This window comes from Cyprinodon tularosa, unplaced genomic scaffold (assembly GCF_016077235.1).
Source record: "Cyprinodon tularosa strain WSP-4 unplaced genomic scaffold, ASM1607723v1 ctg307, whole genome shotgun sequence".
Lineage (NCBI taxonomy): Eukaryota > Metazoa > Chordata > Actinopteri > Cyprinodontiformes > Cyprinodontidae > Cyprinodon > Cyprinodon tularosa.
In genome coordinates, this window is record NW_024039016.1 from 198,368 (window position 1) to 213,436 (window position 15,069).

The following is a 15,069-nucleotide window of genomic DNA, read 5'->3' on the forward strand; positions in this document are numbered from 1 at the left end:
AAAAGACCTTTATCCTATGACCTACTTTTTTCAGCTTGTCACATAAGGAATCATTAACATTCTTGGCACCAAGGCAGAAATGATTTCATTATAAAAAGAAAAAAAGAAAAAACACATCTGTTCCCCGTGGTGTTTTTTCCCTGTTACCATTTGGCTGAAATAAAAAGAAATCCTATTATGCTTATTCTGCAGAAAGGTTTCATTTGAAATAGTTAGAACTTTTATTTAAACAAAATACTGTATTTCTCTCTTACTGTGCAGCATCCGGTCACGTCTCTACCTGGATCATAGAACAGACAGCAGGGCTCCAGGAACAAAGTGTGTCTAATGGTCCAATAATTGTTTTAATCCACCCACACCTTTTGTTATAAAACAATTGGATCTGATGAAATGACACCAAAATTACCTGGTGCTAAGTTTAATAGCCCTGCTTTTGAAAGGGATATAGTAATCCAAGAACACAGATAATCACCCCCAGGAGTCAAGTGATTTCCAATCTTCATTCTGCAGCACCTCATCTGGCATCTAATTTTGGGAGGACTTGATCACAATGGGGTCAGTTTACAGCTGCCACAGGTTTCCCACTCCTGTACGGAGAGGAAGGGGGGGGGGGGTAAACTTGTGAAATAATGAAATAATGAATAAAAAATAATGAAACCTGACTAGAAAACAGCCCCATGAAATTAACTGCCCAGCCCTGCAATTCTGAAAGTGTATGAACTCAGAAAATACAATGAGAGATAAATTTTGAAAAAGTCTCACATTAAAATTAAAATAAAAAAATCAAATAAAGAAGTAAAGTAACTTTGAAAAAAAATAATTTTGGACTGACTTCCACTTCAATGCTTTGGTTTTACTGTTATTCTAACCACTGACCCACCAGTGGAGCTCAGATTTGCACATTCAGACATGCAGCCTTTGCTTCCAGCCTTGTCAGACAGCTTTAAATGCCCCATTTTATTACCCTGACATCACAACCTTATTAACAAGTGTGCTGCTGTCTCAAGTCTTGATGACAACTCCTCACACACCTTTTCATCGGATCGGTGAAACCAGAGAGGATCCTCTAACAGACCCTGCTGGCATGATGTATCTGTTTGCAAAGAAACCCGAACCCCATCTATCGATCTTCTTCTGTACTGTGTATGAGACGTGTTTCAAAAACATACGAAGCAAAAAAATAAAATCAATGTAAAGGTTGACATAAAGGATTTATCCTAACTGATGTTCAGCTTGATATTGCATTAGATTTATGTTTTAAAAGTTATTTTTTGCAAAAGCAAATGATACATTTCAACTAACAAACCATCAGGAAGAAAAGCGTTTATCTTTTAATCTAGTACAACGCAATAGGTAAGCTTAAGTAAATAACTGTTTTTTTTTATTGGAGCAATAGCATAACTTTGGATTTAAAAACATATAATTATCTGATTTTTTAAATCATGTGCTGTATAAGAACAAGCAAATGCAAGTTATCAGGTTACATCAAGGTTAGAAAACAGCTTTAAAAAAAGCTGTCTAAAGCTAACAGTGGACTAGAGGTGTGCCACCTGAGCAAACAGCACAACTAATTTAACAGCTTGTTATATCTGCTAGCATAAGGACCTAAAAACTATTTAGCATATATTTATTCTAAGTTTTTGCTTAAGTATGCATTAGAATAAAATAAATAACAGCAAAAATATAATCAATAAGGTTTTTACAACCATTGTAATAATGTGTTATATTTACAGAAGAAAGTAAGGCAGTTTTGCTTATGCAAAATAAAAAGTAGCTATAATATCCTTTTCTTTCTTTTTTTACTCTTAGCTAAAAATTGTCAGAGCATAAAAAAACATATTTCAACTCATTGTTATCAAACCACAACTATAGTATGTCGTTTTGATCATGCTCTGCTTTGGAACATTTATCTAGCATGTGCTGCAGATATTTTTGGTTGATTCTTGGAGCCCATATTTCTTTCTCTTCCTCCATTAAAGTTAAAATTCACAAAAAACAACAACAAAAAAAAATTAACTAAACAAAACATTAACAATGGACAGCAATGGAAGCAGTATTAGTTTGTTCAGCATAGCTGCTGAATGCACTGATAAATCAGCCAACACATGCAAGGATCAGAAACTGATACAAGAAAAAAAAAAGCTAATATAATGCTAATTATCAAGCAGTCGATGTATCGGTCCTTCTTTAGTTTGGATGCTAACGTTAGACAGAAATATTCTTCAAATACTTATGATGACAGCAGGTTAGCAGCATCTGTATTCAGATTCAACATTACAATCTGAATTTTCAAGTCAGCTTAAAGCACTGAAATATGAAACACTTTTTCCTGATAAGGCCACTGGCTTTTTTTCTCTTCATCAGCACCTTGATGTAATGTTCTACCAACACCACAACAATGTGATCACAATGCACCAGCCTGTCAGCCAATCACTGTGCTGCTTTTTAAGGCGTTCTTTTTTGTTGTTGTTGTTTTTCCCAGCTCACCTGACCAAAAACATCCATATCTGCTGCTATCTCTGTTTTGGTTTTCTGTATTTCAATTAATTACAAAACCATCTGTGAGTTTTAATTGTTGAGCGTTTCTGTTGAAAATGCTCATCTTAAATTAACTTTATCTGTATAGCTCTTAGAAGGGTTAAAATCAAAACTGTTAAATCCATAATTTTTCAAATTAAAACAAAACCCAAAAAACCCATACATTTTTAAGTTCCTTTAAATAACTAAACACAAAAATCCTACTTACACAAATAAAAATGACTAAAAATGTTAAATATATATAGATATTAAAAATAAATGTGAAACATTATATTTTTCATCCAATTTAAATGGACAACAACATAAAACTTGTTAAGATATTTAGATAATAAACACATTAGGGGTGCAGCTAACTATTATTTTGCAAATCGATTAACCGGTCAATTATTTTTTAAATAATTGATTAAAGGAGAATTCCGGTTTTTAACACTTTTAGCCCATTTTCTGTAGTGTCCAGGATGAAATCGAATGATCGACACCAAAATTTTGACAATTGGTCCTGTCTCTGCTATTTGGCTCATGCAGAATCCCCCCCTGGCTGCTTTAGAATGGCTTCCATTGTGCATGTCCGATAATGTCCTTAAAACAACCTTAAACATTCTTTTTTTAAAATATGCTACTCACCGGGTCATCAGCGCTGTTCAATGACGTTCCAAAATGTTTCGTAAAGAAAAAACGTTCCTGTAGTGTTTTATTTAGCATTTTGTAAATCCCATTGAGTTCTGTTGGAATAGTCAATATTCCCCTGCCACCGGAAACGGAAATGGGGCCTGTTTACACAGTTGTAGTCTTTTCGCTTCACTCTGTGTACTCCGACGTCGAGAATCAAGAATCCACCTTTCGTATTCCATTTTCAGAGTTTTTTAAAGTGTTTAACAGAGACGTTAGCACCTCGACGTCGGAGTACACAGAGTGAAGCGAAAAGACTACAACTGTGTAAACAGGCCCCATTTCCGTTTCTGGTGGCAGGGGAATATTGACTATTCCAACAGAACTCAATGGGATTTACAAAATGCTAAATAAAACACTACAGGAACGTTTTTTCTTTACGAAACTTTTTTTGGAACGTCATTGAACAGCGCTGACGATCCGGAGAGTAGCATATTTTAAAAAAAGAACGTTTAAGGTTGTTTTAAGGACATTATCGGACATGCACAATGGAAGCCATTCTGAAGCAGCCAGGGGGGGATTCTGCATGAGCCAAATAGCAGAGACAGGACCAATTGTCAAAATTTTGGTGTCGATCATTCGATTTCATCCTGGACACTACAGAAAATGGGCTAAAAGTGTTAAAAAAACGGAATTCTCCTTTAATTGAATTATCGGATAGCCAGAGGTTCCTTAAAGAAGATTTTTTATGAAATTAAACCAGGTGAAACTAAAACTTTTGCACTTAAGGAGTTCTGGATAGAGGACTTTGACAGACGTAAACTTTATTTTTTTCTTAAATGCAAAATATTTATATATATTTTTGAAATTTTTATATAATTACACCTCTAAGTGCGTTGCTCTGTCAGCCAAAGGCGTATTTTACTGTCTATATAATCCAGTTAATGATTAATCAATTACTAAATTAGTTGTTGATTACTTTGATAACAGATAAATGAAGATTATTATTCTGATTAATTGTTTCGGCCCTAAAACAGATATAAACAAACAGTAAAAACATGTTCTCTTCATTTGACTCTGGTTTGTTCACACACTCATAGACTTTTATGGGAGTTATACGATCCTGTCAAACCACAATGGGGGTCTTAAAAGGCCACACAACAGGGCAGGAAGGGCCTTGTCAAGAAACTATGGCAGGTATTGACAGAAAACTAAACTCAATAACTGACGGGGCTCCTGTATCATCCTCCAATAACCTCTGGCAGCTATTTTTCTTCTTCTTTAAGTCTTATTCTTGTTTTTCTACTTGTTTGACAAAAGAGGGAGGGTCTCATGATAGATCACAATTACAGACAAATGAATGAGCACACTCAGATTTCAGAACCCCACAAATCCAGCAAAAAAAACAAAAAAAAGGAAAATAAAAAAGAGAAAGCTCATGTTTCAGTGATATGGAAAATTTGGGGAATTATGTCTAAAACCAGCAAACACAGGAAGTACTAAAATATAAGACATGTTAACCACACCAGGGGAGGGAAGTAATGGGAAAACATAAACCTGTTTGGACAAAGTGTAATAATAGAATTTACTTCATAATAAAAAGGCAGCAGTTTTCACATACTGATTAACAATTTTTTGGAGCAATTTCAATCATTTATTTAACCAGCAAAGACATTTCCCCAGAACATGCCAGCCTATCGTCTACTATGGCCTCACTCAACAGAATCTAATAAGCTTCTCTGATTTCCTTGTCCGTGTTTGATGTGACCTTTAGTCAGGACAGTGATCAAATATAACTCCTGCACATATGCATTCATTAACTTAACATCAAGCTTATCACATGCCTTTTCCAAAGAGTAATTCCAAAGAATAATTCCCCACCGAGGACGTCGTCATCTCCAATAACAACCTGCTCCTTGGCTCACACAGTGTGTGATTAAGCTGCATGCTCTCTTCAGTTTAATCATTAGGTGAGAGTATCGCCACGGTGTCACACATCTCTAAACCACTAACTTCTACATGACATAACCTCCCAGACTAAATAGGCAGGACTTTCCTGTATCGCTCCAGCAGCTGATGGTTTGTCTGGAGGACTTTGATCAGCAAAGGGCTCTTTACGTTGAATGTAATCAAACAAGCACTAACTGAATCCTACTCTACTGTTTCAACGTATCCTGTTAGTACTAATAGAACCAGTAGGAGAATTAAATCTCACTTTAGTGGTTTGTCCTTGATATGACTGATACATCAAGAGCGATTACTGACAGTTTGAGTCATGCACCTTGCTCTTCTCTTTCCTTAAGAACTGGAAGACGTGTTTGTTTTTTCTGAAAACATCATGCAGGTACAAGAGAAGAGAATTCCATTACAGGAAGGTGCGAGGAACAATATAAGGGTTGAAATAACAAAACCTAACGAGCCGTTTACAGATTCAAAGCTGCAACACCTTTCTGATACATCCTACTCAGCTAGGAGAAAAGCAATAGGTGTCATGGGGGTGGGGGGGTACTGGTGATACAACATTTCACGAATGTAACTTTTCAATTCTTTAACCAAGCACCTTACTGACAAATATCTGGGCTTAAGGGAACATTTCAGCATACCTCAACTGATCCCTCATCACCAGACCAGGTCATCCTTGTAGAGGTGGGCTGAGTGAAAGGTCACCTAAAGATGTAAACATCCAAGTCTGAACCACACACTCAAACGCACAAAGAGTAATTTTCCACTGCTTGGAAAAAAAAAAATAAGACACTCCACAGCTCCCCTTCCTTCAAGACTAAAGCTAAAACCATGGCTACACAGAACAAATATTTTCCTTTTTTTTTTTCTTTCCTTATATAAAGAGGGTAAAAAACAAGGCTGACGAAAGAGATCGAGTTTCAACACCCTGACTACATTTACAAGACGTCTGTTATTTTATTAGAGCTGCCCCCTTCTATTAACTTCCACCTTTTGTTCCCATCCCTTTCATCTCTAATCTTCCAGTAAATACAGAAAAAAAAAAAAACTTAAATGAGGCTTGGCGTGAACACGTCCGCCACTATAGGACATAACAGAACACATGTACGCTTCAGCGTACTGGATTTGCATCATTAAACCATCGGTCATTTTTCTTGTTGAAATTGGACTCGGATCAACAGGTGCTTCTGTGGCCACCGTAGGCAGCCATCTTTCCCTGCTGAGCATAGAGCTTGATGCAAGAAAATAAGCATCTAGTGCTACCAACATTTAGACATTTATTTACCTTAATATATTTGTAATTTCACTGCTTGACAAATAAAACAGTTTGCAAGGGCTTGTAAAGGTTGTGTGGAGAATTACAGGACAATAAAGGGCAGATTAGACTTCTGCAGCCGCACACATCAAATGTCGCTTGGGACTGGTTTGCTTCTGCACCGTCAGTCTGGAATTTCTAGGGACGCACAGCAGTTTCCTGCCAGAGTGCAAGGGGGAGCCTATTCGAGAACTCACAAGCACTTCGGCGGATGGTCACAAGGACTTCGTTTTGGCAGAGACCTTGGTATGTTTATATAATTTGTCTGAGGCATCGTACAAGTGGTTATACTTCCGAACCTCCTCGATTAAACTTTCGTCGTAGTTGTCCATTGTAGTTGTTCCTCGGTTTTTAAAAATGGCGCTCCCTGGCACCGAATCAAGAAGGACGACCACACAGACAGCCAGAAAGGCATTCCAAAGAGAGCAATCACAGCTGCTTTTTGTCTGTGCACTTTTGTATGAGGTCTGCGCTGGTTTGCGACCATCCGACGCGTATTTAGGATTTTTTTTTTAGGTGCGCAACAACGGTTGCAGAGCCTCTGTGTGGGGGGTGTGGTCACGCAGAGAAAGATTTGACGGTTGCAGAGCCTATGCGGCAGAAGCATAAATTGGCCTTAATAAGCTGCTTACTCCAAAATTATTGCCATGTAGCAGCAGCAAAAAGAGAGCTGTTTTAGGGTTTGTTTTTCCTGCAGCTGTGAGAGAACACAGCAAACATTAAGACGGAGGTCTTCAACAGGGAGTCCGCGACCCCCAGGGGGTCTTTGGAGGTAATGCATGGGGGGGTTGCAAAAGTTTTGATTAATTAGACTTAATATTCCCCCTGCAATTTTTTCCACTAATTGAAATGTCTTTATATACACGTTAATGTTAATTCAACACACTGTAGTAAACAGATAAATGGAGGCAGGAGATGTCTTTCAGTCATCAATGCACACATTCAGCGACACACAGGAGTTCTTTCAAGCTGGGCACCGTTTCATTAACAACACCTGTCCCCCATCAATGAGGAGTAGGAATCAGAAATACTTTAATAATCCCAGGGCAAAATTACTTTCGTTACATTACTCCATCTGTAATAGAGCGACTATAGGACCAGCTTGATATAATACTATTGCATACGATATATATCTCCATCAGTTTGGGGGTTCTTGGCTTGGAAAACGTTGAAGACCCCTGCATTAAGGTGATCTAACTTTTTGACATATATAGAAAAAGCTGTTTCTTCAGCTGGGACGGGGAATCTTGTGAGAGTTTGGAAGGTTGATAAAGAAAAAACAAACAAAGTAAAACTGAAAGAGAATGCTTAGATTAGTCCAGATAAATTCCAGTTGTACCTGTTGCAACAATCTTTAAGGGTTTTTAATACAGGTGCATTAACACTTTTTTTTTTTTTTTTTTAGATTTGATCTTATTCTCTTTCCCTAATCAAAATCCATGACCATTTAAATGTATATCATCACAAATTGTTTAAAAAGTGCATTCACATCTCTGTGGATTCACTGCCAGCAGTGCTGCTTCTGCACCCACCACCTGACCAAAGCATCAGTGCATCAATTCCTGCTGCTGCACAAAACTCCAGTGTCTGGTTTCCTCTCTTCCAGCCTGGCCAAAGCAATGCTGCCTTTTGTTCCCACTTTAAATAAAACATAAAGCCACTCATTTGGTTAAAAGGGCCCCCCTGTGCATAATTCAAGACTCCAGTATCAGTTTAAGGGAAGTTTTTTTTCTTGTTGCTGCTGTAACAATGGCTGTTATCTGTGTTAATAAAAGTATTTAGTCTTCCCTCTGCTCCATTCTTCACTCTGATGTATATTCAGTTGTTATCTGCTAATTAGTTAGCTTGGAAACCATTAGAGGTGGAAATGTTTTGCCTTCCCCTCCTCTCGTTTAATCAGTTAATCAACAAAGACCGATTAATTCTGGAAGGGGGGGGTCACAGAAGCTAAAAACAAAGAATAAAAGTAAGGTAGTTTTTCATAAATGTTTGAATTTTCGTTTTTAATAACTGTTCTAAATAATATATGTTAGTTTACTCCACTTCAAGGACATCCGATTTCCCAACGGACAGCAGAAACTGCAGAACTGCAGAAATATATTTAAAGTAAATATAATATAATGCTCTCTTAAAAGCTTTTGATTGGTTATAAATTGATTATTAGACAAAAAGCCAACCGTTGACGACCGAAACTGAGACGTTAGGGCGATACCGATGCACCTGCTGCTAAGGAGTCAATCTACCCACCTGACAACACTCCCGCTCAGTCCGGCCCGTTTTAACTTGGTTTTTTCTTGTTTTTCTCCAGTGGTTTTCCTTTCCTACAAGCACACGAGTCCTTTCACTGCGCCATGAGTAGAGTGGCTGCTAATGAGCTTTTCCTTTCCTTCACTCGGAGTTAGCTTACCTTATTCCCTGGGGAGAGAAGGGGATAACGGAGCAGCGGTTGGACCAATCACGTGCCATGGGGGGCGGGACTATGGGAAGGCAAAGAACGGGATTGGTCATTTGGCAAAGTAATGGGGGGAAAGAAACTCTTACCGTATGATGATAAGATAAACAAGAAGGAAAAATTGTTTTAATAAAATCAGAAGTATGCCCGTAAGGAAAGTGACTGTATATATCTGTACTTAAACAAATAAGACAAACGTAAGCCTCGCAATTTTTGGATGTTGATCATCTTTATTGAAATATAGATAAAGCCTCATATAGAAGAGCATAACTTAAAAATACTATCTTTATTATCTATTATTGATAAAATTGAATACATTTTCTTTGCCTTTACTTTAATAAATTACATTTTCAAAGTTAGTTGCATAAAGAATTACCTTACCTTACCATTTTTTAATCCAGATTACAGTTATGCTTAAAAGTTTAAATACCCTCCCATTAAAGAAAATGATACATTCACCCTAACTGGAAAAAAAATATATATATAATGAAAATAAATACTGAATGATAGCTTTGTAAAATAGAATATATATATAGAATTTTTGTTTAAAAAACCTGAACATTATTTGTTATTTCCATCTCCCGTTTTAGACATGATTAATCTATCCCTGCTTCAGGTATATGCAGTGGTGGAAAGTAACAAAGTGCTTGATTACTGTACTCAAGTAGTCTACTTTTTTTGTGTGTCCTTACATCTAAAAATGACCTACATAGTCATTTTTTTTGGGGGGGGGGGGGGGGGGGGTATAACTTCCCTCCACTATATTTTAAAGTCAAATATTATGCTTTCTACTCCACTCCTTTTTCTAAGAAGCTGCTAGTTCCTTGTTCCTTTTGGGTCAGCTTAACTTTTTAATCCACTATTGCTGTTTTCCTTTCTTAAAATTCAGTTTCAACATGTAAAATAGCAGCCCTAAGGACTGAATCAGGACACCACTGTTTTAGAGATTTTGCATGTCATTTCACAAATGTGAGACACTCAGGGCAGATATTATCTGTAGTTTATACAAGTGATTAAGGTGTTAGTTGTTGCCATGTGGCCAAGTGGTTTAATAGGATGAGTACTCAAATCACAGTTATAGTTTGTGTGTGGTAATAGATTCAACCTTAAACCTCTATTCCAAAGAGAGAATGTTGAGGAAAATTCAGGTGGTTTCTGAAAGTTAAGACAGTTCTTTGAAATTACTATGAAAATTATACAGAAATGTACTAATTTTAGGAAATTTTATTTGTATAATTAAATACTTAAGTACTAAAAATTCATGTACTGGCTTGGTGTTTCCTGGACCGGGCCGCCTGTGGAGCTGGTTGACAGTTGCCTTTTGTATCTCTGCTTCTGTCTCCTTGAACCTCAGTCGGTCTCGGCAGATGGCCGCTCACACTGAGCCTGGTTCTGCTGGAGGTTTCTTCCTGTTAAAATTGAGTTTTCCTCTCCACTGTCACTACATTCATGCTTGGTGTTAGGGATTGCTGAAGAGTCAGTGAGTAAATGCAATCAGCTGGTTTTCCTTAAATAGAAAACTTGAACTAATTTAACTGTATGACCTGGTTGAATTGTCTCTGTAAAGTTCCTTGAGATGGCGCGTGTTGTGATAGGCCCTATATAAATAAACAGAATTTAAATGCATTGAATTGAATGGTGCATTTGGTTACAAACAGAATTTAATTTGTTTTTTATGAATTATAGATAAAAGTTACAGTACAGTAAAATTGAAAAACGTGTATGTTATAAAAAAACAAACAAAAAAGTCATGAAACATATGAATATTAGAAAAAATGAATACATTAATACATACCTATGCTAGGCCTACATCACCTTGAATCAATGTTTTTCAGACATAGACGATTATTTTATTATGACGAGGATAATAACAGAATAAACAAGATAATAAAATTTAAACGTGACACAAAATGACAAAAATCCAAGTGGTGAAAAGTTATGGAGCAACAAATACAATCATTTTACAGTAGTTATGCATTAAGAAGTGCTGTAAAGACATTTCAGAGCTCCTCTCTATATGAAGACAACGGTGACATAAAAGATGAGTTCATTTCAATGTTAATTCAAAAAAAGGTGATAAATTGGTTACAATTCTAATTTTAAAAAATGGTCAAAAGTAAGGGTAAATAAAGAAAATCAAAAACAGAAACAAAGTAATATTAAGACAAAGGGACAAGTTTAAAAGATTAGAGTCCATATAAGAGTTAAGTTTTAGAGAGCAGCACATGGTGAACTGAGAGAGCTAATCATTCATAAGAAGCTCCGCAATGCGAAGCTATATAAACCACTTTGAATAGTTTGTGGTTTCATGCACAGGAAGATTAGCTGAGCACACATTTTTCTTTGGAAATAGAATAAACATGTGAGGCTGAAATATTTGGATAGTTCACAATGCTGGAAACTGAACAGGGTTTTTGTTAGCTGCAGAACCGTTTGGGCCTTTAAGCCACACAAAATGCGACACGCTTATAACCATAAATCATTTAGAAAGTGTAAGTCATTTTAAGCTTATAAGCCTTAAAGCTGACAAGCTTGATCACACGCCCATTTAAGTAATGACACCCTGCAGGTTTCTCTCTGTCCCAGATGATATAGGCCCGGGAAAAACCTTCCAATGTTCACCAATGTCCAATTTAAATCTCAGTTGTGTTCGCATCTAAAGATTTTAGCCTAAGTCATCTCATAAAAGGAGTTTCATAGTTTACAAAAAGACAAAAAAAGTGTAAGCAAAAATTATAGTTTGGTGACTACATGCATATCGTTTGCTGTATGAAACATTGGAAATAGTAAAGCACAGGATGTGAACTGGCTCAACAGAAAATTAAAGTTAAAAGTCAAAAAGACTTAGGCTTAGACTAGATTTATTGTCATTCTGTACAGCTCTCTTGGCATTTCCATTTTTGTAAAGTGCAGCAGCGATCAAATGTAAACATTGTGGGAGAAAAAACATGGTGCAAAAGAAAAAAAACGCATTGATATGGTCAGTTTGATGCAAAGTCTGTGATTTGATTTAGAGTTTTTTCAACATTCAGCTAAAGCTAAAAAAAAAGAATACTCCATTAGTGCACTGCAAAAAACACCTAGAAATAAGTAAAAAAATGTCTTAAGTGTATTTACCCTTAATTTGAGCAGGTAAATAAGATGATCTGCCAATGGATTTAGTATTTTTACTCCTGAAATAAGATGATTAGATAATATACACTTGAATTAAGACAAAGCAATTGTTTTTTTTTCTTATTTCAAATGTAAATTGTCTTGTTGCATTGGCAAAGTGTCTCACTTACCTCCTTAATTCAAGAAAAAACACACTTAATTTGAGCAAAAATTACTTATTTAGATTTCCATTTGTTGCTGTGTGAAAATGTGTCAACCTGCCTTCCAATCATTCTGGTGCCTTTGAAGGGTCCCTTTTGGTGCGTTGGCCCTCAGCAGCCGCTTAGTTTACTTTTGCTTCAGCCTGACTGTTTGTGTCCAAGCTGTGATTATTGCAAAGTCCACATTACTCCACTACTCCCCTATTTTTTAATGAATAATCCCAGTAATAAAAGCAAGAATGCAGTAATACTCAAGCAGGATTGAAGGGAATAGAAAAACAGCATAAAATGAAAACATTCCCTTAACTTCCTTCTGAAATGTTTTTTCCAGAGCAGCAGTTTATGCTGTGAACATCAGGCATTCACAAGATTATTAAAACCAATGTATGAGGGTCATTTAGGCATCTCACTCAATCCCACTTCCTGTCTATTTTCAACAATGATAATAATAAAGGACACTAGGGCCTAAAAAAATAAACCAAAGTATAAAAAAGAGACAAGGTTATATTGTCACTACATTTGGATAACTACAGCATGCAGTTATTTACATTATTAATATAAAGATATAGCATTGCTAAAAAAACATATAGTATTGCTAAAAAAAAGTATATATTTTCTACACTTAAGGGCATTTTTATGTGTTAAACTGGTAATTTTGACTTGTTTGACTAATCTGTGTGTTAATCGCCTCAGCCAGAGGAAGTCACATTATTTTTCCAAGTTCGCTGGTTGATCAACAACCTCTATTTTTAAACATATTAATGGCAAATTGAGTGGAAGAAAAAAAAGTTGCATGATCTGCAGGGATAAGAAGAGCCATGGGATGATTGGTGTCGTTTGAGTCAGTGCTGTACCTTAAGGTTTACCAAACATATACATAACCATGATATGGTCAATTGCTTTTACATTTATTATGTAAAGACACTTATGTCAAAAGCAGCTTAGGAGGGCTGAGGTGAAAAAAACTTGGACTGTTGCTTTGTGGTTCATGTCTGAAATGAGGGTAAAAGTTGCATTTTATTTGGATATCAGTGTGGATTGGCATACGTTCCAAAGCTTAAGGCTTTCTAAAACAGCTAACTTCATATTTTTGTGTTAGTCCACAGCGGTTTTTCATTTATTCCCCAAGTTCAAAGGAACTAAATGCCTCCCTTTGCAATGCTAGTTATTTTTTTTTAGCCAGACCTGGCATCCGCACATGGTCAGAAGCACCAGTATCTGGTCTAACTGATCCCCATAAAGAAGTTGTAGGTTGCAGCTGAAATTGGTTTCACATCATCCTTCCATCTTCTCCTGCACATTCCTTGTCAGGGTCGTGGTGGGGCCAAAGCATTTCTCAGGCAGTCTGCGTCTGTCGCAAGGCAACACAGAGACGCACAAAGATGCACCCACACACCCCACCTAAGAAAAATTGAGAGAAACTAGTCAATCTATAAGTCATGTTTTTGTGCTGTGGGAGGAAGCCGGAGTACCCTGAGAGAACCCATGCATGTTCAGGAAGAACATGCAAACTCCATGAAGAAAGACCCGGGGCCGGGAATCGGAACCAGAACGTTCTTGCTGCAAGGCAACAGTGCAACCCACTACACCACCATGTAGCTTAGTTTCACATACATTTAAACCTTAAATTTTCATATTTGGGAAGATTTTAATTGAGTCATTAAAAAGTTTCCCATTCATTTTGCTAACAAATATGTTAATACAAATTTACACGTCTTGTTTTTTATGTAAAATACGTACATGTTAATGAATATAAATAATCTTAAGTGGAAAATAACTATGATTAACAAAGACTTAAGCGACAGGCCAAGTGTTAATTTATCTATATGATTCATTTTATTCAGTGAATTGAGTTACCTAAATAATCATTTGCATTGAATTGCTAATAAGTCACTTCTTGCAATTCTCCAGAAAGATGCTAAAGTTTTAGGGCAGCAATTAAAAGGAATACTACAGCATCAAGTATTTTCTATTATTATAATCCAGCTAGCTTTGTTCAAGTAGGACATCAGAAGGTAACACACCTTCAACCTTACATACGGAAACCCCTTTTTCAGACTTACTAATAACCATAAAAATCTTATCTCTTGAAGGATGGTAAAGAACATGTACGATTTCTCTCCCTTTAAAATATATTCACCGTTTCTCTGCAGATGAACCAGCCAACACGCCTTTAAACATATCCATATATATATTTTATTCTCAATACGGCAAAATACAAAGAATATTCAGGACAGACTTTCATTAGTCACAATTAATACTCACTTCACAAGAATGCTTTTAAGTTACAGAACCTAAGTTTGAAGATCAAACTCGACAGGTACCTTTAAAACATATTGCATCCATCATATATAGCATCTCTATCACCAATTCTCTTAAAAGTAGCCAAATTCAGATCATTGTACATAACGTATGCTGCTGGTCTCACTACAGAGACGGCTTTTAAAAAAAAGTTCTTATACAACATACTGTAGAAACTGCTACAAGTGTTCTGAGTTGGGGGTGGGGGGGTACCTCCATTTTAAAGACGTTGGACACGGTAAATACTAGTCTCTTTCTCTCAGGAGGAAGCAGACGACAGACATGTCATCCATCCAGCATGTGAGCTCAACAATATACACGTAATGTAATAATACACAGCTCCATATCAAATACAGAGGACCAAAAAATAAAAATAAAAAATCCATTTTTGGATTTCAGAGACGTTACTGATTATGTGGCGACGGTGATACTATGAGACAGTGGGGAAGGAGACAAAGTATACGAGCACTTTAGAAAAAAGGGATGGAGAAATCAATTTGATTTACAGTGTTAACACACCGGGATTTCATCTGTAACAACTTGGGGAAAGAAAAGGACAAAAAATATGTGCATAAAGT

At 36.5% G+C, this 15,069-nt stretch overlaps 1 protein-coding gene across 1 annotated transcript in view; it reads right to left on the reverse strand.

Moving 5' to 3' along the window:
• The window catches only part of shroom1 (shroom family member 1), a 32,675-nt gene extending 23,921 nt beyond the window's left edge, over positions 1-8,754 (reverse strand). Inside the window, exon 1 of the mRNA XM_038292069.1 lies at positions 8,672-8,754. The gene's annotated coding sequence lies outside the window, so the exon portion shown is untranslated. The remainder of the gene's footprint in view (positions 1-8,671) is intronic.
• Positions 8,755-15,069: the final 6,315 nt, after the last annotated feature.